General features: G+C 56.2%; 1 long non-coding RNA gene across 1 annotated transcript in view; it reads right to left on the reverse strand.

Annotated features, from left to right (window-relative positions):
* LOC148136853 (uncharacterized) overlaps positions 1-7,902 on the reverse strand; it is a 113,560-nt gene extending 105,658 nt beyond the window's left edge. Inside the window, exon 1 of the long non-coding RNA XR_015754345.1 lies at positions 7,740-7,902. This is a non-coding gene — a long non-coding RNA (uncharacterized LOC148136853). The remainder of the gene's footprint in view (positions 1-7,739) is intronic.
* Positions 7,903-25,328: the final 17,426 nt, after the last annotated feature.

Here is a 25,328-nt window from a genome sequence, read left to right on the forward strand (position 1 = left end):
AACAGCCCATATCGGTCAGTATCGGTCAGTATCATTCAGTATCTGTCAGTAAGAGACCGTATCGGCCTGTATCGGTCACTATCAGTCAGTGTAGGTCAGTAACAGTCAGTATCGGTCAGTAACAGTCCATATCGGTCTGTATCAGTCTGTATCGGTCAGTAACAGTCTGTATCGGTCAGTAACAGTCCATATCAGTCTGTATCGGTCTGTATCGGTCAGTAACAGTCCGTATCGGTCTGAATCGGTCTGTATCGGTCAGTAACAGTCCGTATCGGTCAGTAACAGTCTGTATCGGTCTGTATCGGTCAGTAACAGTCCGTATCGGTCAGTAACAGTCTGTATCGGTCTGTATCGGTCAGTAACAGTCGGTATCGGTCAGTAACAGTCTGTATCGGTCTGTATCGGTCTGAATCGGTCAGTATCGGTCAGTAACAATCCGTATCGGTCTGTATCGGTCAGTAACAGTCAGTAACAGTCCGTATCGGTCTGTATCGGTCTGTATCGGTCAGTATCAGTCCGTATTGGTCAGTACCGGTCGGTATCGGTCAGTAACAGTCCGTATCGGTCTGTATTGGTCTGTATCGGTCAGTAACAGTCCGTATCGGTCAGTATCGGTCCATATCGGTCAGTATCAGTCCGTATCGGTCAGTAACAGTCCGTATCGGTCTGTATCGGTCAGTAACAGTCTGTATCGGTTGGTATCGGTCAGTATCGGTCCCTATCGGTCAGTAACAGTCCGTATCGGTCAGTATCGGTCAGTATCGGTCAGTAACAGTCCGTATCGGTCAGTATCGGTCAGTATCGGTCAGTATCGGTCAGTAACAGTCCGTATCGGTCAGTATCGGTCAGTATCGGTCAGTATCGGTCAGTAACAGTCCGTATCGGTCAGTATCGGTCAGTAACAGTCTGTATCGGTCAGTAACAGTCCGTATCGGTCAGTATCGGTCAGTAACAGTCCGTATCGGTCAGTAACAGTCCGTATCGGTCAGTATCGGTCAGTAACAGTCCATATCGATTTGTATCGGTCAGTAACAGTCTGTATCGGTCAGTAACAGTCCGTATCGGTCTGTATCGGTCAGTAACAGTCTTTATCGGTCAGTATCGGTCAGTAACAGTCCGTATCGGTCTTTATCGGTCAGTAACAGTCTGTATCGGTCAGTATCGGTCAGTAACAGTCCGTATCGGTCTGTATCGGTCAGTAACAGTCTGTATCGGTCAGTAACAGTCCGTATCGGTCAGTAACAGTCCGTATCGGTCGGTATCGGTCAGTAACAGTCCGTATCGGTCTGTATCGGTCAGTAACAGTCTGTATCGGTCAGTAACAGTCCGTATCGGTCAGTAACAGTCCGTATCGGTCAGTATCGGTCAGTAACAGTCCGTATCGGTCTGTATCGGTCAGTAACAGTCTGTATCGGTCAGTAACAGTCCGTATCGGTCAGTAACAGTCCGTATCGGTCAGTATCGGTCAGTAACAGTCTGTATCGGTCAGTAACAGTCCGTATCGGTCGGTATCGGTCAGTATCGGTCCGTATCGGTCAGTAACAGTCCGTATCGGTCAGTATCGGTCAGTAACAGTCTGTATCGGTCAGTAACAGTCTGTATCGGTCAGTATCGGTCAGTAACAGTCTGTATTGGTCAGTAACAGTCCGTATCGGTCAGTATCGGTCAGTAACAGTCCGTATCGGTCAGTATCGGTCGGTATCAGTCAGTATCGGTCAGTATCGGTCAGTAACAGTCCGTATCGGTCCGTATCGGTCGGTATCGGTCAGTAACAGTCCATATCGGTCAGTAACAGTCCGTATCGGTCAGTATCGGTCAGTAACAGTCCGTATCGGTCAGTAACAGTCTGTATCGGTTGGTATCGGTCAGTATCCTTCGGTATCGGTCAGTATCGGTCAGTAACAGTCCGTATCGGTCAGTATCGGTCGGTATCAGTCGGTATTGGTCAGTAACAGTCCGTATTGGTCTGTATCGGTCAGTAACAGTCTGTATCGGTCAGTAACAGTCCGTATCGGTCGGTATCGGTCAGTATCGGTCCGTATCGGTCAGTAACAGTCCGTATCGGTCAGTATCGGTCAGTAACAGTCTGTATCGGTCAGTAACAGTCTGTATCGGTCAGTATCGGTCAGTAACAGTCTGTATTGGTCAGTAACAGTCCGTATCGGTCAGTATCGGTCAGTAACAGTCCGTATCGGTCAGTATCGGTCGGTATCAGTCAGTATCGGTCAGTATCGGTCAGTAACAGTCCGTATCGGTCCGTATCGGTCGGTATCGGTCAGTAACAGTCCATATCGGTCAGTAACAGTCCGTATCGGTCAGTATCGGTCAGTAACAGTCCGTATCGGTCAGTAACAGTCTGTATCGGTTGGTATCGGTCAGTATCCTTCGGTATCGGTCAGTATCGGTCAGTAACAGTCCGTATCGGTCAGTATCGGTCGGTATCAGTCGGTATTGGTCAGTATCGGTCAGTAACAGTCCGTATCGGTCCGTATCGGTCGGTATCGGTCAGTAACAGTCCGTATCGGTCAGTAACAGTCCGTATCGGTCAGTATCGGTCAGTAACAGTCTGTATCGGTTGGTATCGATCAGTATCGGTCGGTATCGGTCAGTATCGGTCAGTAACAGTCCGTATCGGTCTGTATCGGTCAGTATCGGTTGGTATCGGTCAGTAACAGTCCGTATCGGTCAGTATCGGTCAGTAACAGTCCATATCGGTTGGTATCGGTCAGTATCGGTCAGTAACAGTCTGTATCGGTCTGTATCGGTTGGTATCGGTCAGTAACAGTCTGTATCGTTCAGTATCGGACAGTAACAGTCCGTATCGGTCAGTATCGGTCAGTATCGGACAGTAACAGTCCGTATCGGTTGGTATCGGTCAGTATCGGTCAGTAACAGTCCGTATCGGTCGGTATCGGTCGGTATCGGTCAGTATCGGTCAGTAACAGTCCGTATCGGTCCGTATCGGTCAGTATCGGTCAGTATCGGTCCGTATTGGTCAGTATCGGTCAGTAACAGTCCGTATCGGTCGGTATCGGTCGGTATCGGTCAGTATCGGTCAGTAACAGTCCGTATCGGTCGGAATCGGTCGGTATCGGTCAGTATCGGTCAGTAACAGTCCGTATCGGTCAGTATCGGTCAGTATCGGTCAGTAACAGTCCGTATCGGTCAGTATCGGTCAGTAACAGTCTGTATCGGTCAGTAACAGTCCGTATTGGTCGGTATCGGTCAGTATCGGTCCGTATCGGTCAGTAACAGTCCGTATCGGTCAGTATCGGTCAGTAACAGTCTGTATCGGTCAGTAACAGTCTGTATCGGTCAGTATCGGTCAGTAACAGTCTGTATTGGTCAGTAACAGTCCGTATCGGTCAGTATCGGTCAGTAACAGTCCGTATCGGTCAGTATCGGTCGGTATCAGTCAGTATCGGTCAGTATCGGTCAGTAACAGTCCGTATCGGTCCGTATCGGTCGGTATCGGTCAGTAACAGTCCATATCGGTCAGTAACAGTCCGTATCGGTCAGTATCGGTCAGTAACAGTCCGTATCGGTCAGTAACAGTCTGTATCGGTTGGTATCGGTCAGTATCCTTCGGTATCGGTCAGTATCGGTCAGTAACAGTCCGTATCGGTCAGTATCGGTCGGTATCAGTCGGTATTGGTCAGTATCGGTCAGTAACAGTCCGTATCGGTCCGTATCGGTCGGTATCGGTCAGTAACAGTCCGTATCGGTCAGTAACAGTCCGTATCGGTCAGTATCGGTCAGTAACAGTCCATATCGGTCTGTATCGGTCAGTATCGATCGGTATCGGTCAGTAACAGTCCGTATCGGTCAGTAACAGTCCGTATCGGTCAGTATCGGTCAGTAACAGTCTGTATCGGTCAGTAACAGTCCGTATCGGTCGGTATCGGTCAGTATCGGTCCGTATCGGTCAGTAACAGTCCGTATCGGTCAGTATCGGTCAGTAACAGTCTGTATCGGTCAGTAACAGTCTGTATCGGTCAGTATCGGTCAGTAACAGTCTGTATTGGTCAGTAACAGTCCGTATCGGTCAGTATCGGTCAGTAACAGTCCGTATCGGTCAGTATCGGTCGGTATCAGTCAGTATCGGTCAGTATCGGTCAGTAACAGTCCGTATCGGTCCGTATCGGTCGGTATCGGTCAGTAACAGTCCATATCGGTCAGTAACAGTCCGTATCGGTCAGTATCGGTCAGTAACAGTCCGTATCGGTCAGTAACAGTCTGTATCGGTTGGTATCGGTCAGTATCCTTCGGTATCGGTCAGTATCGGTCAGTAACAGTCCGTATCGGTCAGTATCGGTCGGTATCAGTCGGTATTGGTCAGTATCGGTCAGTAACAGTCCGTATCGGTCTGTATCGGTCGGTATCGGTCAGTAACAGTCCGTATCGGTCAGTAACAGTCCGTATCGGTCAGTATCGGTCAGTAACAGTCTGTATCGGTTGGTATCGATCAGTATCGGTCGGTATCGGTCAGTATCGGTCAGTAACAGTCCGTATCGGTCTGTATCGGTCAGTATCGGTTGGTATCGGTCAGTAACAGTCCGTATCGGTCAGTATCGGTCAGTAACAGTCCATATCGGTTGGTATCGGTCAGTATCGGTCAGTAACAGTCTGTATCGGTCTGTATCGGTTGGTATCGGTCAGTAACAGTCTGTATCGTTCAGTATCGGACAGTAACAGTCCGTATCGGTCAGTATCGGTCAGTATCGGACAGTAACAGTCCGTATCGGTTGGTATCGGTCAGTATCGGTCAGTATCGGTCAGTAACAGTCCGTATCGGTCGGTATCGGTCGGTATCGGTCAGTATCGGTCAGTAACAGTCCGTATCGGTCCGTATCGGTCAGTATCGGTCAGTATCGGTCCGTATTGGTCAGTATCGGTCAGTAACAGTCCGTATCGGTCGGTATCGGTCGGTATCGGTCAGTATCGGTCAGTAACAGTCCGTATCGGTCGGAATCGGTCGGTATCGGTCAGTATCGGTCAGTAACAGTCCGTATCGGTCAGTATCGGTCAGTATCGGTCAGTAACAGTCCGTATCGGTCAGTATCGGTCAGTAACAGTCTGTATCGGTCAGTAACAGTCCGTATCGGTCGGTATCGGTCAGTATCGGTCCGTATCGGTCAGTAACAGTCCGTATCGGTCAGTATCGGTCAGTAACAGTCTGTATCGGTCAGTAACAGTCTGTATCGGTCAGTATCGGTCAGTAACAGTCTGTATTGGTCAGTAACAGTCCGTATCGGTCAGTATCGGTCAGTAACAGTCCGTATCGGTCAGTATCGGTCGGTATCAGTCAGTATCGGTCAGTATCGGTCAGTAACAGTCCGTATCGGTCCGTATCGGTCGGTATCGGTCAGTAACAGTCCATATCGGTCAGTAACAGTCCGTATCGGTCAGTATCGGTCAGTAACAGTCCGTATCGGTCAGTAACAGTCTGTATCGGTTGGTATCGGTCAGTATCCTTCGGTATCGGTCAGTATCGGTCAGTAACAGTCCGTATCGGTCAGTATCGGTCGGTATCAGTCGGTATTGGTCAGTATCGGTCAGTAACAGTCCGTATCGGTCCGTATCGGTCGGTATCGGTCAGTAACAGTCCGTATCGGTCAGTAACAGTCCGTATCGGTCAGTATCGGTCAGTAACAGTCTGTATCGGTTGGTATCGATCAGTATCGGTCGGTATCGGTCAGTATCGGTCAGTAACAGTCCGTATCGGTCTGTATCGGTCAGTATCGGTTGGTATCGGTCAGTAACAGTCCGTATCGGTCAGTATCGGTCAGTAACAGTCCATATCGGTTGGTATCGGTCAGTATCGGTCAGTAACAGTCTGTATCGGTCTGTATCGGTTGGTATCGGTCAGTAACAGTCTGTATCGTTCAGTATCGGACAGTAACAGTCCGTATCGGTCAGTATCGGTCAGTATCGGACAGTAACAGTCCGTATCGGTTGGTATCGGTCAGTATCGGTCAGTATCGGTCAGTAACAGTCCGTATCGGTCGGTATCGGTCGGTATCGGTCAGTATCGGTCAGTAACAGTCCGTATCGGTCCGTATCGGTCAGTATCGGTCAGTAACAGTCCATATCGGTCAGTAACAGTCCGTATCGGTCAGTATCGGTCAGTAACAGTCCGTATCGGTCAGTAACAGTCTGTATCGGTCTGTATCGGTTGGTATCGGTCAGTAACAGTCTGTATCGTTCAGTATCGGACAGTAACAGTCCGTATCGGTCGGTATCAGTCAGTATCGGTCAGTATCGGTCAGTAACAGTCCGTATCGGTCCGTATCGGTCGGTATCGGTCAGTAACAGTCCATATCGGTCAGTAACAGTCCGTATCGGTCAGTATCGGTCAGTAACAGTCCGTATCGGTCAGTAACAGTCTGTATCGGTTGGTATCGGTCAGTATCCTTCGGTATCGGTCAGTATCGGTCAGTAACAGTCCGTATCGGTCAGTATCGGTCGGTATCAGTCGGTATTGGTCAGTATCGGTCAGTAACAGTCCGTATCGGTCCGTATCGGTCGGTATCGGTCAGTAACAGTCCGTATCGGTCAGTAACAGTCCGTATCGGTCAGTATCGGTCAGTAACAGTCTGTATCGGTTGGTATCGATCAGTATCGGTCGGTATCGGTCAGTATCGGTCAGTAACAGTCCGTATCGGTCTGTATCGGTCAGTATCGGTTGGTATCGGTCAGTAACAGTCCGTATCGGTCAGTATCGGTCAGTATCGGTTGGTATCGGTCAGTAACAGTCCGTATCGGTCGGTATCGGTCAGTATCGGTCAGTAACAGTCCGTATCGGTCTGTATCGGTCAGTATCGGTTGGTATCGGTCAGTAACAGTCCGTATCGGTCAGTATCGGTCAGTAACAGTCCATATCGGTTGGTATCGGTCAGTATCGGTCAGTAACAGTCTGTATCGGTCTGTATCGGTTGGTATCGGTCAGTAACAGTCTGTATCGTTCAGTATCGGACAGTAACAGTCCGTATCGGTCAGTATCGGTCAGTATCGGACAGTAACAGTCCGTATCGGTTGGTATCGGTCAGTATCGGTCAGTATCGGTCAGTAACAGTCCGTATCGGTCGGTATCGGTCGGTATCGGTCAGTATCGGTCAGTAACAGTCCGTATCGGTCCGTATCGGTCAGTATCGGTCAGTATTGGTCCGTATTGGTCAGTATCGGTCAGTAACAGTCCGTATCGGTCGGTATCGGTCGGTATCGGTCAGTATCGGTCAGTAACAGTCCGTATCGGTCGGAATCGGTCGGTATCGGTCAGTATCGGTCAGTAACAGTCCGTATCGGTCAGTATCGGTCAGTATCGGTCAGTAACAGTCCGTATCGGTCAGTATCGGTCAGTATCGGTCAGTATCGGTCGGTAACAGTCCGTATCGGTCAGTATCGGTCAGTATCGGTCAGTATCGGTCGGTATCGGTCGGTATCGGTCGGTCTCGGTCAGTACCGGTCAGTATCGGTCAGTATCGGTCAGTATCGGTCCGTATCGGTCTGTAACAGTCCGTATCGGTCCGTATCGGTCCGTATCGGTCTGTATCGGTCGGTATCGGTCCGTATCGGTCCGTATCGGTCCGTATCGGTCCGTATCGGTCGGTATCGGTCAGTATCGGTCCGTATCGGTCAGTATCGGTCAGTATCGGTCCGTATCGGTCCGTATCGGTCAGTATCGGTCGGTATCGGTCCGTATCGGCCAGTACCAGCCCAGCCCCCCCCTCCAGCCCTACCTTTGCGGATGTTGGGGCACCGTTTACAGACCACCAGGACCTTGGCGATGAGTTTCTGACCAGCCTGGCGTGTCCGGAGCTCTCCGGCCTTGTACGTGTTCATGATGGAGATCGTGGCCTGGAGACTCTGACCGTTAGGAACCAGGTTCAACACTTCACCGGAGATCACTGAGAGAGGGAACACCGAACGGTCAGGGATCCACCGCGATCCTAACAACTGCAGCTCACTGCATCGTCCCTGCCATCTCTCTCTCACCGCGACCCCTCCCTCTCACCGCGACCCCTCCCTCTCTCACCGTGATCCCTCTCTCACCGCGATCCCTCTCTCTCTCTCACCGTGATCCCTCCCTCTCACCGCGACCCCTCCCTCTCTCACCGTGATCCCTCCCTCTCACCGTGATCCCTCCCTCTCACCGTGATCCCTCTCTCTCTCTCACCGTGATCCCTCTCTCTCTCACCGTGATCCCTCTCTCTCTCTCACCGTGATCCCTCTCTCTCTCTCACCGCGATCCCTCTCTCTCACCGCGATCCCTCTCTCTCACCGTGATCCCTCTCTCTCACCGTGATCCCTCCCTCTCACCGTGATCCCTCTCTCTCTCACCGTGATCCCTCTCTCTCACCGCGATCCCTCTCTCTCACCGTGATCCCTCCCTCTCTCTCTCACCGCGATCCCTCTCTCTCACCGCGATCCCTCTCTCTCACCGCGATCCCTCTCTCTCACCGTGATCCCTCTCTCTCACCGTGACCCCTCTCTCTCACCGTGATCCCTCTCTCTCTCTCACCTCGATCCCTCTCTCTCTCTCACTGTGATCCCTCTCTCTCACCGTGATCCCTCTCTCTCACCGCGATCCCTCTCTCTCACCGTGACCCCTCTCTCTCTCACCGCGATCCCTCTCTCTCTCTCACCGTGATCCCTCTCTCTCACCGTGATCCCTCTCTCTCTCACCGCGACCCCTCCCTCTCACCGCGACCCCTCCCTCTCTCACCGCGATCCCTCTCTCTCACCTCGATCCCTCTCTCTCTCACCGCGATCCCTCTCTCTCTCTCACCGTGATCCCTCTCTCTCTCACCTCGATCCCTCTCTCTCACCGTGACCCCTCTCTCTCTCACCGCGATCCCTCTCTCTCACCGCGATCCCTCTCTCTCACCGTGACCCCTCTCTCTCTCACCGCGATCCCTCTCTCTCACCGCGATCCCTCTCTCTCTCACCGTGATCCCTCTCTCTCTCACCGCGATCCCTCTCTCTCTCTCACCGTGATCCCTCTCTCTCACCATGATCCCTCTCTCTCACCGCGATCCCTCTCTCTCACCGTGACCCCTCTCTCTCTCACCGCGATCCCTCTCTCTCACCGCGATCCCTCTCTCTCTCACCGTGATCCCTCTCTCTCTCACCGCGATCCCTCTCTCTCTCTCACCGTGATCCCTCTCTCTCTCACCTCGATCCCTCTCTCTCTCTCACCGTGATCCCTCTCTCTCACCGTGATCCCTCTCTCTCACCGCGATCCCTCTCTCTCACCGTGACCCCTCTCTCTCTCACCGCGATCCCTCTCTCTCACCGCGATCCCTCTCTCTCTCACCGCGATCCCTCTCTCTCACCGCGATCCCTCTCTCTCTCACCGTGATCCCTCTCCCTCTCACCGTGATCCCTCTCTCTCACCGTGATCCCTCTCTCTCTCACCGCGACCCCTCCCTCTCACCGCGACCCCTCCCTCTCTCACCGCGATCCCTCTCTCTCACCTCGATCCCTCTCTCTCTCACCGTGATCCCTCTCTCTCTCTCACCGTGATCCCTCTCTCTCACCGTGATCCCTCTCTCTCACCGCGATCCCTCTCTCTCACCGTGACCCCTCTCTCTCTCACCGCGATCCCTCTCTCTCTCTCACCGTGATCCCTCTCTCTCACCGTGATCCCTCTCTCTCACCGCGATCCCTCTCTCTCACCGTGACCCCTCTCTCTCTCACCGCGATCCCTCTCTCTCACCGTGATCCCTCTCTCTCACCGCGATCCCTCTCTCTCACCGTGATCCCTCCCTCTCACCGTGATCCCCCTCTCTCACCGTGATCCCCCTCTCTCTCTCACCGCGATCCCTCTCTCTCACCGTGATCCCTCTCTCTCACCGCGATCCCTCTCTCTCACTGTGATCCCTCCCTCTCACCGCGATCCCTCTCTCACTCTCACCTCGATCCCTCTCTCTCTCTCACCGTGATCCCTCTCTCTCTCACCGTGATCCCTCTCTCTCTCACCGTGATCCCTCTCCCTCTCACCGTGATCCCTCTCTCTCTCACCGCGATCCCTCTCTCTCTCTCACCGTGATCCCTCTCTCTCTCTCACCACGATCCCTCTCTCTCTCTCACCGTGATCCCTCTCTCTCACCGTGATCCCTCTCTCTCTCTCACCGTGATCCCTCTCTCTCTCTCACCGTGATCCCTCTCTCTCTCTCACCGTGATCCCTCTCTCTCTCACCGTGATCCCTCTCTCTCTCTCACCGTGATCCCTCTCTCTCTCTCACCGTGATCCCTCTCTCTCTCTCACCGTGATCCCTCTCTCTCTCACCGTGATCCCTCTCTCTCTCTCTCACCGTGATCCCTCTCTCTCTCTCACCGTGATCCCTCTCTCTCTCTCACCGTGATCCCTCTCCCTCTCACCGTGATCCCTCTCTCCCTCTCACCGTGATCCCTCTCTCTCTCACCGCGATCCCTCCCTCTCACCGTGATCCCTCTCTCTCACCGCGATCCCTATCTCTCTCACCGCGATCCCTCTCTCTCACCGTGATCCCTCTCTCTCTCACCGCGATCCCTCTCTCTCTCTCACCGTGATCCCTCTCTCTCTCTCACCATGATCCCTCTCCCTCTCACCGTGATCCCTCTCTCCCTCTCAACGTGATCCCTTTCTCTCTCTCACCGTGATCCCTCTCTCTCTCTCACCGTGATCCCTCTCTCTCTCACCGTGATCCCCCTCTCTCTCTCACCGTGATCCCTCTCTCTCTCACCGTGATCCCTCTCTCTCTCACTGTGATCCCTCTCTCTCTCACCGCGATCCCTCTCTCTCTCACCGTGATCCCTCTCTCTCTCACCGCGATCCCTCCCTCTCACCGTGATCCCTCTCTCTCACCGCGATCCCTATCTCTCTCACCGCGATCCCTCTCTCTCACCGTGATCCCTCTCTCTCTCACCGCGATCCCTCTCTCTCTCTCACCGTGATCCCTCTCTCTCTCTCACCATGATCCCTCTCCCTCTCACCGTGATCCCTCTCTCCCTCTCAACGTGATCCCTCTCTCTCTCTCACCGTGATCCCTCTCTCTCTCTCACCGTGATCCCTCTCTCTCTCACCGTGATCCCTCTCCCTCTCACCGTGATCCCTCTCTCTCTCTCACCGCGATCCCTCTCTCTCTCACTGTGATCCCTCTCTCTCTCACCGCGATCCCTCTCTCTCTCACCGTGATCCCTCTCTCTCTCACCGTGATCCCTCTCTCTCTCTCACCGTGATCCCTCTCTCTCTCTCACCGTGATCCCTCTCTTTCTCACCGTGATCCCTGTCTCTCTCACCATGATCCCTCGCCCTCTCACCGTGATCCCTCTCCCTCTCACCGTGATCCCTCTCTCTCTCACCGCGATCCCTCTCTCTCTCTCACCGCGATCCCTCTCTCTCTCTCACCGTGATCCCTCTCTCTCTCACCGCGATCCCTCTCCCTCTCACCGTGATCCCTCTCTCTCTCACCGCGATCCCTCTCTCTCTCTCACCGCGATCCCTCTCTCTCTCTCACCGCGATCCCTCTCTCTCTCTCACCGTGATCCCTCTCTCACCGTGATCCCTCTCTCTCTCACTGTGATCCCTCTCTCTCACCGTGATCCCTCTTCCTCTCACCGTGATCCCTCTCTCTCTCACCGTGATCCCTCTCTCTCTCACCGCGATCCCTCTCTCTCTCTCACCGTGATCCCTCTCTCTCTCACCGTGATCCCTCTCCCTCTCACCGTGATCCCTGTCTCTCTCACCGTGATCCCTCTCCCTCTCACCGTGATCCCTCTCCCTCTCACCGTGATCCCTCTCTCTCTCTCACCGTGATCCCTCTCTCTCTCTCACCGTGATCCCTCTCTCTCTCACCGTGATCCCTCTCTCTCTCTCACCGTGATCCCTGTCTCTCTCACCGTGATCCCTCTCCCTCTCACCGTGATCCCCCTCTCCCTCTCACCGTGATCCCTCTCCCTCTCACCGTGATCCCTCTCTCTCTCTCACCGTGATCCCTCTCTCTCTCACCGCGATCCCTCTCTCTCACCGCGATCCCTCTCTCTCTCACCGCGATCCCTCTCTCTCTCACCGTGATCCCTCTCTCTCTCACCGCGATCCCTCTCTCTCACCGTGATCCCTCTCTCTCTCTCACCGTGATCCCTCTCTCTCTCTCACCGTGATCCCTCTCTCTCTCACCGTGATCCCTCTCTCTCTCTCACCGTGACCCCTCTCCCTCTCACCGCGATCCCTCTCTCTCACCGTGATCCCTCTCTCTCTCTCACCGTGACCCCTCTCCCTCTCACCGCGATCCCTCTCTCTCACCGTGATCCCTCTCTCTCTCTCACCGTGATCCCTCTCTCTCACCGTGATCCCTCTCTCTCTCACCGTGATCCCTCTCTCTCTCACCGCGATCCCTCTCTCTCTCACCGTGATCCCTCTCCCTCTCACCGTGATCCCCCTCTCCCTCTCACCGTGATCCCTCTCCCTCTCACCGTGATCCCTCTCTCTCTCTCACCGTGATCCCTCTCTCTCTCACGACGATCCCTCTCTCTCTCCGCGATCCCTCTCTCTCTCACCGTGATCCCTCTCTCTCTCACCGTGATCCCTCTCTCTCTCTCACCGTGATCCCTCTCCCTCTCACCGTGATCCCCCTCTCTCTCTCACCGTGATCCCTCCCTCTCACCGTGATCCCTCTCTCTCTCACCGTGATCCCTCTCTCTCACCGCGATCCCTCTCTCTCACCGTGATCCCTCCCTCTCTCTCTCACCGCGATCCCTCTCTCTCACCGCGATCCCTCTCTCTCACCGCGATCCCTCTCTCTCACCGTGATCCCTCTCTCTCACCGTGACCCCTCTCTCTCTCACCTCGATCCCTCTCTCTCTCTCACTGTGATCCCTCTCTCTCACCGTGATCCCTCTCTCTCACCGCGATCCCTCTCTCTCACCGTGACCCCTCTCTCTCTCACCGCGATCCCTCTCTCTCTCTCACCGTGATCCCTCTCTCTCACCGTGATCCCTCTCTCTCTCACCGCGACCCCTCCCTCTCACCGCGACCCCTCCCTCTCTCACCGCGATCCCTCTCTCTCACCTCGATCCCTCTCTCTCTCACCGCGATCCCTCTCTCTCTCTCACCGTGATCCCTCTCTCTCTCACCTCGATCCCTCTCTCTCACCGTGACCCCTCTCTCTCTCACCGCGATCCCTCTCTCTCACCGCGATCCCTCTCTCTCACCGTGACCCCTCTCTCTCTCACCGCGATCCCTCTCTCTCACCGCGATCCCTCTCTCTCTCACCGTGATCCCTCTCTCTCTCACCGCGATCCCTCTCTCTCTCTCACCGTGATCCCTCTCTCTCACCATGATCCCTCTCTCTCACCGCGATCCCTCTCTCTCACCGTGACCCCTCTCTCTCTCACCGCGATCCCTCTCTCTCACCGCGATCCCTCTCTCTCTCACCGTGATCCCTCTCTCTCTCACCGCGATCCCTCTCTCTCTCTCACCGTGATCCCTCTCTCTCTCACCTCGATCCCTCTCTCTCTCTCACCGTGATCCCTCTCTCTCACCGTGATCCCTCTCTCTCACCGCGATCCCTCTCTCTCACCGTGACCCCTCTCTCTCTCACCGCGATCCCTCTCTCTCACCGCGATCCCTCTCTCTCTCACCGCGATCCCTCTCTCTCACCGCGATCCCTCTCTCTCTCACCGTGATCCCTCTCCCTCTCACCGTGATCCCTCTCTCTCACCGTGATCCCTCTCTCTCTCACCGCGACCCCTCCCTCTCACCGCGACCCCTCCCTCTCTCACCGCGATCCCTCTCTCTCACCTCGATCCCTCTCTCTCTCACCGTGATCCCTCTCTCTCTCTCACCGTGATCCCTCTCTCTCACCGTGATCCCTCTCTCTCACCGCGATCCCTCTCTCTCACCGTGACCCCTCTCTCTCTCACCGCGATCCCTCTCTCTCTCTCACCGTGATCCCTCTCTCTCACCGTGATCCCTCTCTCTCACCGCGATCCCTCTCTCTCACCGTGACCCCTCTCTCTCTCACCGCGATCCCTCTCTCTCACCGTGATCCCTCTCTCTCACCGCGATCCCTCTCTCTCACCGTGATCCCTCCCTCTCACCGTGATCCCCCTCTCTCACCGTGATCCCCCTCTCTCTCTCACCGCGATCCCTCTCTCTCACCGTGATCCCTCTCTCTCACCGCGATCCCTCTCTCTCACTGTGATCCCTCCCTCTCACCGCGATCCCTCTCTCACTCTCACCTCGATCCCTCTCTCTCTCTCACCGTGATCCCTCTCTCTCTCACCGTGATCCCTCTCTCTCTCACCGTGATCCCTCTCCCTCTCACCGTGATCCCTCTCTCTCTCACCGCGATCCCTCTCTCTCTCTCACCGTGATCCCTCTCTCTCTCTCACCACGATCCCTCTCTCTCTCTCACCGTGATCCCTCTCTCTCACCGTGATCCCTCTCTCTCTCTCACCGTGATCCCTCTCTCTCTCTCACCGTGATCCCTCTCTCTCTCTCACCGTGATCCCTCTCTCTCTCACCGTGATCCCTCTCTCTCTCTCACCGTGATCCCTCTCTCTCTCTCACCGTGATCCCTCTCTCTCTCTCACCGTGATCCCTCTCTCTCTCACCGTGATCCCTCTCTCTCTCTCTCACCGTGATCCCTCTCTCTCTCTCACCGTGATCCCTCTCTCTCTCTCACCGTGATCCCTCTCCCTCTCACCGTGATCCCTCTCTCCCTCTCACCGTGATCCCTCTCTCTCTCACCGCGATCCCTCCCTCTCACCGTGATCCCTCTCTCTCACCGCGATCCCTATCTCTCTCACCGCGATCCCTCTCTCTCACCGTGATCCCTCTCTCTCTCACCGCGATCCCTCTCTCTCTCTCACCGTGATCCCTCTCTCTCTCTCACCATGATCCCTCTCCCTCTCACCGTGATCCCTCTCTCCCTCTCAACGTGATCCCTCTCTCTCTCTCACCGTGATCCCTCTCTCTCTCTCACCGTGATCCCTCTCTCTCTCACCGTGATCCCCCTCTCTCTCTCACCGTGATCCCTCTCTCTCTCACCGTGATCCCTCTCTCTCTCACTGTGATCCCTCTCTCTCTCACCGCGATCCCTCTCTCTCTCACCGTGATCCCTCTCTCTCTCACCGCGATCCCTCCCTCTCACCGTGATCCCTCTCTCTCACCGCGATCCCTATCTCTCTCACCGCGATCCCTCTCTCTCACCGTGATCCCTCTCTCTCTCACCGCGATCCCTCTCTCTCTCTCACCGTGATCCCTCTCTCTCTCTCACCATGATCCCTCTCCCTCTCACCGTGATCCCTCTCTCCCTCTCAACGTGATCCCTCTCTCTCTCTCACCGTGATCCCTCTCTCTCTCTCACCGTGATCCCTCTCTCTCTCACCGTGATCCCTCTCCCTCTCACCGTGATCCCTCTCTCTCTCTCACCGCGATCCCTCTCTCTCTCACTGTGATCCCTCTCTCTCTCACCGCGATCCCTCTCTCTCTCACCGTGATCCCTCTCTCTCTCACCGTGATCCCTCTCTCTCTCTCACCGTGATCCCTCTCTCTCTCTCACCGTGATCCCTCTCTTTCTCACCGTGATCCCTGTCTCTCTCACCATGATCCCTCGCCCTCTCACCGTGATCCCTCTCCCTCTCACCGTGATCCCTCTCTCTCTCACCGCGATCCCTCTCTCTCTCTCACCGTGATCCCTCTCTCTCTCTCACCGTGATCCCTCTCTTTCTCACCGTGATCCCTGTCTCTCTCACCATGATCCCTCGCCCTCTCACCGTGATCCCTCGCCCTCTCACCGTGATCCCTCTCCCTCTCACCGTGATCCCTCTCTCTCTCACCGCGATCCCTCTCTCTCTCTCACCGCGATCCCTCTCTCTCTCTCACCGTGATCCCTCTCTCTCTCACCGCGATCCCTCTCCCTCTCACCGTGATCCCTCTCTCTCTCACCGCGATCCCTCTCTCTCTCTCACCGCGATCCCTCTCTCTCTCTCACCGCGATCCCTCTCTCTCTCTCACCGTGATCCCTCTCTCACCGTGATCCCTCTCTCTCTCACTGTGATCCCTCTCTCTCACCGTGATCCCTCTTCCTCTCACCGTGATCCCTCTCTCTCTCACCGTGATCCCTCTCTCTCTCACCGCGATCCCTCTCTCTCTCTCACCGTGATCCCTCTCTCTCTCACCGTGATCCCTCTCCCTCTCACCGTGATCCCTGTCTCTCTCACCGTGATCCCTCTCCCTCTCACCGTGATCCCTCTCCCTCTCACCGTGATCCCTCTCTCTCTCTCACCGTGATCCCTCTCTCTCTCTCACCGTGATCCCTCTCTCTCTCACCGTGATCCCTCTCTCTCTCTCACCGTGATCCCTGTCTCTCTCACCGTGATCCCTCTCCCTCTCACCGTGATCCCCCTCTCCCTCTCACCGTGATCCCTCTCCCTCTCACCGTGATCCCTCTCTCTCTCTCACCGTGATCCCTCTCTCTCTCACCGCGATCCCTCTCTCTCACCGCGATCCCTCTCTCTCTCACCGCGATCCCTCTCTCTCTCACCGTGATCCCTCTCTCTCTCACCGCGATCCCTCTCTCTCACCGTGATCCCTCTCTCTCTCTCACCGTGATCCCTCTCTCTCTCTCACCGTGATCCCTCTCTCTCTCACCGTGATCCCTCTCTCTCTCTCACCGTGACCCCTCTCCCTCTCACCGCGATCCCTCTCTCTCACCGTGATCCCTCTCTCTCTCTCACCGTGACCCCTCTCCCTCTCACCGCGATCCCTCTCTCTCACCGTGATCCCTCTCTCTCTCTCACCGTGATCCCTCTCTCTCACCGTGATCCCTCTCTCTCTCACCGTGATCCCTCTCTCTCTCACCGCGATCCCTCTCTCTCTCACCGTGATCCCTCTCCCTCTCACCGTGATCCCCCTCTCCCTCTCACCGTGATCCCTCTCCCTCTCACCGTGATCCCTCTCTCTCTCTCACCGTGATCCCTCTCTCTCTCACGACGATCCCTCTCTCTCTCCGCGATCCCTCTCTCTCTCACCGTGATCCCTCTCTCTCTCACCGTGATCCCTCTCTCTCTCTCACCGTGATCCCTCTCCCTCTCACCGTGATCCCTCTCTCTCTCACCACGATCCCTCTCTCTCACCACGATCCCTCTCCCTCTCACCGTGATCCCTCTCTCTCACCGTGATCCCTCTCTCTCTCACCGTGATCCCTCTCTCTCTCACCGCGATCCCTCTCTCTCTCACCGTGATCCCTCTCTCTCTCTCACCGTTATCCCTCTCTCCCTCTCACCGTGATCCCTCTCTCCCTCTCACCGTGATCCCTCTCTCTCTCACCGCGATCCCTCTCTCTCTCACCGCGATCCCTCTCTCTCTCACCACGATCCCTCTCTCTCACCACGATCCCTCTCCCTCTCACCGTGATCCCTCTCTCTCTCACCGTGATCCCTCTCTCTCTCTCACCGAGATCCCTCTCTCTCTCTCACCGTGATCCCTCTCTCTCTCTCACCGAGATCCCTCTCTCTCTCTCACCGAGATCCCTCTCTCTCTCTCACCGTGATCCCTCTCTCTCTCTCACCGTGATCCCTCTCCCTCTCACCGTGATCCCTCTCTTCCTCTCACCGAGATCCCTCTCTCTCTCACCGTGATCCCTCTCTCTCTCACCGCGATCCCTCTCTCTCTCACCGTGATCCCTCTCTCTCACCGTGATCCCTCTCTCTCTCACCGTGATCCCTCTCTCTCTCACCGTGATCCCTCTCTCTCTCGCACCGTGATCCCTCTCCCTCTCACCGTGATCCCTCTGTCTCTCTCACCGTGATCCCTCTCTCTCTCTCACCGTGATCCCTCTCTCTCTCTCACCGTGATCCCTCTCTCTCTCACCGTGATCCCTCTCTCTCTCACCGTGATCCCTCTCTCTCACCGCGATCCCTCTCTCTCACCGTGATCCCTCCCTCTCACCGTGATCCCTCTCTCTCACCGTGATCCCCCTCTCTCACCGTGATCCCCCTCTCTCTCTCACCGCGATCCCTCTCTCTCACCGTGATCCCTCTCTCTCACCGCGATCCCTCTCTCTCACTGTGATCCCTCCCTCTCACCGCGATCCCTCTCTCACTCTCACCTCGATCCCTCTCTCTCTCTCACCGTGATCCCTCTCTCTCTCACCGTGATCCCTCTCTCTCTCACCGTGATCCCTCTCCCTCTCACCGTGATCCCTCTCTCTCTCACCGCGATCCCTCTCTCTCTCTCACCGTGATCCCTCTCTCTCTCACCGTGATCCCTCTCTCTCTCACCGCGATCCCTCTCTCCCTCTCACCGTGATCCCTCTCTCTCTCACCGTGATCCCTCTCTCTCTCTCACCGTGATCCCTCTCTCCCTCTCACCGTGATCCCTCTCTCTCTCACCACGATCCCTCTCTCTCTCTCACCGTGATCCCTCTCTCTCACCGTGATCCCTCTCTCTCTCTCACCGTGATCCCTCTCTCTCTCTCACCGTGATCCCTCTCTCTCTCTCACCGTGATCCCTCTCTCTCTCACCGTGATCCCTCTCTCTCTCTCACCGTGATCCCTCTCTCTCTCTCACCGTGATCCCTCTCTCTCTCTCACCGTGATCCCTCTCTCTCTCACCGTGATCCCTCTCTCTCTCTCTCACCGTGATCCCTCTCTCTCTCTCACCGTGATCCCTCTCTCTCTCTCACCGTGATCCCTCTCCCTCTCACCGTGATCCCTCTCTCCCTCTCACCGTGATCCCTCTCTCTCTCACCGCGATCCCTCCCTCTCACCGTGATCCCTCTCTCTCACCGCGATCCCTATCTCTCTCACCGCGATCCCTCTCTCTCACCGTGATCCCTCTCTCTCTCACCGCGATCCCTCTCTCTCTCTCACCGTGATCCCTCTCTCTCTCTCACCATGATCCCTCTCCCTCTCACCGTGATCCCTCTCTCCCTCTCAACGTGATCCCTCTCTCTCTCTCACCGTGATCCCTCTCTCTCTCTCACCGTGATCCCTCTCTCTCTCACCGTGATCCCCCTCTCTCTCTCACCGTGATCCCTCTCTCTCTCACCGTGATCCCTCTCTCTCTCACTGTGATCCCTCTCTCTCTCACCGCGATCCCTCTCCCTCTCACCGTGATCCCTCTCTCTCTCACTGTGATCCCTCTCTCTCTCACTGTGATCCCTCTCTCTCTCACCGCGATCCCTCTCTCTCTCACCGTGATCCCTCTCTCTCTCACCGCGATCCCTCCCTCTCACCGTGATCCCTCTCTCTCACCGCGATCCCTATCTCTCTCACCGCGATCCCTCTCTCTCACCGTGATCCCTCTCTCTCTCACCGCGATCCCTCTCTCTCTCTCACCGTGATCCCTCTCTCTCTCTCACCATGATCCCTCTCCCTCTCACCGTGATCCCTCTCTCCCTCTCAACGTGATCCCTCTCTCTCTCTCACCGTGATCCCTCTCTCTCTCTCACCGTGATCCCTCTCTCTCTCACCGTGATCCCTCTCCCTCTCACCGTGATCCCTCTCTCTCTCTCACCGCGATCCCTCTCTCTCTCACTGTGATCCCTCTCTCTCTCACCGCGATCCCTCTCTCTCTCACCGTGATCCCTCTCTCTCTCACCGTGATCCCTCTCTCTCTCACCGTGATCCCTCTCTCTCTCTCACCGCGATCCCTCTCTCTCTCACTGTGATCCCTCTCTCTCTCACCGCGATCCCTCTCTCTCTCACCGTGATCCCTCTCTCTCTCTCACCGTGATCCCTCTCTCTCTCACCGTGATCCCTCTCTCTCTCTCACCGTGATCCCTCTCTCTCTCTCACCGTGATCCCTCTCTTTCTCACCGTGATCCCTGTCTCTCTCACCATGATCCCTCGCCCTCTCACCGTGATCCCTCGCCCTCTCACCGTGATCCCTCTCCCTCTCACCGTGATCCCTCTCTCTCTCACCGCGATCCCTCTCTCTCTCTCACCGCGATCCCTCTCTCTCTCTCACCGTGATCCCTCTCTCTCTCACCGCGATCCCTCTCTCTCTCTCACTGTGATCCCTCTCTCTCACCGTGATCCCTCTTCCTCTCACCGTGATCCCTCTCTCTCTCACCGTGATCCCTCTCTCTCTCACCGCGATCCCTCTCTCTCTCTCACCGTGATCCCTCTCTCTCTCACCGTGATCCCTCTCCCTCTCACCGTGATCCCTGTCTCTCTCACCGTGATCCCTCTCCCTCTCACCGTGATCCCTCTCCCTCTCACCGTGATCCCTCTCTCTCTCTCACCGTGATCCCTCTCTCTCTCTCACCGTGATCCCTCTCTCTCTCTCACCGTGATCCCTCTCTCTCTCACCGTGATCCCTCTCTCTCTCTCACCGTGATCACTGTCTCTCTCACCGTGATCCCTCTCCCTCTCACCGTGATCCCCCTCTCCCTCTCACCGTGATCCCTCTCCCTCTCACCGTGATCCCTCTCTCTCTCTCACCGTGATCCCTCTCTCTCTCACCGCGATCCCTCTCTCTCACCGCGATCCCTCTCTCTCTCACCGCGATCCCTCTCTCTCTCACCGTGATCCCTCTCTCTCTCACCGCGATCCCTCTCTCTCACCGTGATCCCTCTCTCTCTCTCACCGTGATCCCTCTCTCTCTCTCACCGTGATCCCTCTCTCTCTCACCGTGATCCCTCTCTCTCTCTCACCGTGACCCCTCTCCCTCTCACCGCGATCCCTCTCTCTCACCGTGATCCCTCTCTCTCTCTCACCGTGACCCCTCTCCCTCTCACGACGATCCCTCTCTCTCTCCGCGATCCCTCTCTCTCTCACCGTGATCCCTCTCTCTCTCACCGTGATCCCTCTCTCTCTCACCACGATCCCTCTCTCTCTCACCACGATCCCTCTCTCTCTCACCGTGATCCCTCTCTCTCTCACCGTGATCCCTCTCTCTCTCACCGTGATCCCTCTCTCTCTCTCACCGTGATCCCTCTCTCTCTCACCACGATCCCTCTCTCTCACCACGATCCCTCTCCCTCTCACCGTGATCCCTCTCTCTCACCGTGATCCCTCTCTCTCTCACCGTGATCCCTCTCTCTCTCACCGCGATCCCTCTCTCTCTCACCGTGATCCCTCTCTCTCTCTCACCGTGATCCCTCTCTCCCTCTCACCGTGATCCCTCTCTCCCTCTCACCGTGATCCCTCTCTCTCTCACCGCGATCCCTCTCTCTCTCACCGCGATCCCTCTCTCTCTCACCACGATCCCTCTCTCTCACCACGATCCCTCTCCCTCTCACCGTGATCCCTCTCTCTCTCACCGTGATCCCTCTCTCTCTCTCACCGAGATCCCTCTCTCTCTCTCACCGTGATCCCTCTCTCTCTCTCACCGCGATCCCTCTCTCTCTCACTGCGATCCCTCTCTCTCTCACCACGATCCCTCTCTCTCACCACGATCCCTCTCCCTCTCACCGTGATCCCTCTCTCTCTCACCGTGATCCCTCTCTCTCTCTCACCGAGATCCCTCTCTCTCTCTCACCGTGATCCCTCTCTCTCTCACCGAGGTCCCTCTCTCTCTCTCACCGAGATCCCTCTCTCTCTCTCACCGTGATCCCTCTCTCTCTCTCACCGTGATCCCTCTCCCTCTCACCGTGATCCCTCTCTTCCTCTCACCGAGATCCCTCTCTCTCTCACCGTGATCCCTCTCTCTCTCACCGTGATCCCTCTCTCTCACCGTGATCCCTCTCTCTCTCACCGTGATCCCTCTCTCTCTCACCGTGATCCCTCTCTCTCTCGCACCGTGATCCCTCTCCCTCTCACCGTGATCCCTCTGTCTCTCTCACCGTGATCCCTCTCTCTCTCTCACCGTGATCCCTCTCTCTCTCTCACCGTGATCCCTCTCTCTCTCACCGTGATCCCTCTCTCTCTCACCGTGATCCCTCTCTCTCTCTCACCGTGATCCCTCTCTCTCTCTCACCGTGATCCCTCTCTCTCTCTCACCGTGATCCCTCTCTCTCTCTCACCGTGATCCCTCTCTCTCTCTCACCGTGATCCCTCTCTCTCTCTCACCGTGATCCCTCTCTCCCTCTCACCGTGATCCCTCTCTCTCTCACCGCGATCCCTCCCTCTCACCGTGATCCCTCTCTCTCTCACCGCGATCCCTCCCTCTCACCGTGATCCCTCTCTCTCACCGTGATCCCTCTCTCTCTCTCACCGTGATCCCTCTCTCTCACCGTGATCCCTCTCTCTCTCTCACCGTGATCCCTCTCCCTCTCACCGTGATCCCTCTCTCCCTCTCACCGTGATCCCTCTCTCTCTCACCGCGATCCCTCTCTCTCACCGTGATCCATGTCTCTCTCACCGTGATCCCTCTCTCTCTCTCACCGTGATCCCTCTCTCTCTCTCACCGTGATCCCTCTCCCTCTCACTGTGATCCCTCTCTCTCTCACCGCGATCCCTCTCTTTCTCACCGTGATCCCTGTCTCTCTCACCGTGATCCCTCTCTCTCTCTCACCGTGATCCCTCGCCCTCTCACCGTGATCCCTCTCCCTCTCACCGTGATCCCTCTCTCTCTCACCGCGATCCCTCTCTCTCTCACCGTGATCCCTCTCTCTCTCTCTCACCGTGATCCCTCTCTCTCTCTCACCGTGATCCCTCTCTCTCTCTCACCGTGATCCCTCTCCCTCTCACCGTGATCCCTCTCTCCCTCTCACCGTGATCCCTCTCTCTCTCACCGCGATCCCTCTCTCTCACCGTGATCCCTCTCTCTCACCGCGATCCCTATCTCTCTCACCGCGATCCCTCTCTCTCACCGTGATCCCTCTCTCTCTCACCGTGATCCCTCTCTCCCTCTCAACGTGATCCCCCTCTCTCTCTCACCGTGATCCCTCTCTCTCTCACCGTGATCCCTCTCTCTCTCACCGTGATCCCTCTCTCTCTCACCGTGATCCCTCTCTCTCTCTCACCGTGATCCCTCTCTCTCTCACCGTGATCCCTCTCTCCCTCTCAACGTGATCCCCCTCTCTCTCTCACCGTGATCCCTCTCTCTCTCACCGTGATCCCTCTCTCTCTCACCGTGATCCCTCTCTCTCTCTCACCGTGATCCCTCTCTCTCTCACCGTGATCCCTCTCTCTCTCACCGTGATCCCTCTCTCTCTCACCGTGATCCCTCTCTCTCTCTCACCGTGATCCCTCTCTCTCTCACCGTGATCCCTCTCTCTCTCTCACCGTGATCCCTCTCTCTCTCACCGTGATCCCTCTCTCTCTCACCGTGATCCCTCTCTCTCTCTCACCGTGATCCCTCTCTCTCTCACCGTGATCCCTCTCTCTCTCTCACCGTGATCCCTCTCTCTCTCTCACCGTGATCCCTCTCTCTCTCTCACCGTGATCCCTCTCTCCCTCTCACCGTGATCCCTCTCTCTCTCTCACTGTGATCCCTCTCTCTCACCGTGATCCCTCTTCCTCTCACCGTGATCCCTCTCTCTCTCACCGTGATCCCTCTTCCTCTCACCGTGATCCCTCTCTCTCTCACCGTGATCCCTCTCTCCCTCTCACCGTGATCCCTCTCTCTCTCTCACTGTGATCCCTCTCTCTCACCGTGATCCCTCTTCCTCTCACCGTGATCCCTCTCTCTCTCACCGTGATCCCTCTCTCTCTCTCACCGTGATCCCTCTCTCTCTCTCACCGCGATCCCTCTCTCTCTCACTGTGATCCCTCTCTCTCTCACCGTGATCCCTCTCTCTCTCACCGTGATCCCTCTCTCTCTCTCACCGTGATCCCTCTCTCTCTCTCACTGTGATCCCTCTCTCTCTCACCGTGATCCCTCTCTCTCTCACCGTGATCCCTCTCTCCCTCTCACGTGATCCCCCTCTCTCTCTCACCGTGATCCCTCTCTCTCTCACCGCTGATCCCTCTCTCCTCTCACGTGATCCCTCTCTCTCTCACCGTGATCCCTCTTCCTCTCACCGTGATCCCTCTCTCTCTCACCGTGATCCCTCTCTCCTCTCACGTGATCCCCTCTCTCTCTCTCACCGTGATCCCTCTCTCTCTCACCGTGATCCCTCTCTCTCTCTCACCGTGATCCCTCTCTCTCTCACCGTGATCCCTCTCTCTCTCACCGTGATCCCTCTCTCTCACCGTGATCCTCTCTCTCACCGTGATCCCTCTCTCTCTCACCGTGATCCCTCTCTCTCTCTCACCGTGATCCCTCTCTCTCTCACCGTGATCCCTCTCTCTCTCACCGTGATCCCTCTCTCTCTCTCACCGTGATCCCTCTCTCTCTCACCGTGATCCCTCTCCTCTCACCGTGATCCCTCTCCCTCTCACCGTGATCCCTCTCTCTCTCTCACCGTGATCCCTCTCTCCTCTCACCGTGATCCCCTCTCCTCTCACCGTGATCCCTCTCTCTCACCGTGATCCCTCTCTCTCTCACCGTGATCCCTCTCTCTCTCACCGTGATCCCTCTCCTCTCACCGCGATCCCTCTCTCTCTCACCGTGATCCCTCTCTCTCTCTCACCGCGATCCCTCTCTCTCTCACCGTGATCCCTCTCTCTCTCACCGTGATCCCTCTCTCTCTCTCACCGTGATCCTCTCTCTCTCACCGTGATCCCTCTCCTCTCTCACCGTGATCCCTCTCTCTCACCGTGATCCCTCTCTCTCTCACCGTGATCCCCTCTCTCTCACCGTGATCCCTCTCTCCTCTCACCGTGATCCCCTCTCTCTCTCACCGTGATCCCTCTCTCCCTTCTCACCGTGATCCCTCTCGTCCTCTCTCACCGTGATCCCCTCTCTCTCACCGTCGATCCCTCTCTCTCTCACCGTGATCCCTCTCTCTCTCACCGTCGATCCCTCTCTCTCTCACCGTGATCCCCTCTCCTCTCTCACCGTGATCCCTCTCTCTCACCGTGATCCCTCTCCTCTCTCTCACCGTGATCCCTCTCTCTCACCGTGATCCCTCTCTCTCTCACCGTGATCCCTCTCTCTCTCACCGTGATCCCCTCTCCGATCCTCTCTCTCACCGTGATCCCTCTCTCTCTCACCGCTGATCCCTCTCTCTCTCACCGTGATCCCTCTCTCTCTCACCGTGATCCCTCTCTCTCTCACCGTGATCCCTCTCTCTCTCACCGCGATCCCTCTCTCTCTCACCGTGATCCCTCTCCCTCTCACCGAGATCCCTCTCTCTCTCACCGTGATCCCTCTCTCTCTCTCACCGTGATCCTCTCTCTCACCGTGATCCCTCTCTCTCACCGTGATCCCTCTCTCTCTCACCGTGATCCCTCTCTCTCACCGTGATCCCTCTCTCTCTCACCGTGATCCCTCTCTCTCTCACCGTGATCCCTCTCCCTCTCACCGTGATCCCTCTCTCTCTCACCGTCGATCCCTCTCTCTCTCA

Source organism: Chiloscyllium plagiosum, unplaced genomic scaffold (assembly GCF_037043375.1).
Source record: "Chiloscyllium plagiosum isolate Xiang-an unplaced genomic scaffold, Cpla_swu_hap1 HiC_scaffold_44, whole genome shotgun sequence".
Taxonomy (NCBI): domain Eukaryota; kingdom Metazoa; phylum Chordata; class Chondrichthyes; order Orectolobiformes; family Hemiscylliidae; genus Chiloscyllium; species Chiloscyllium plagiosum.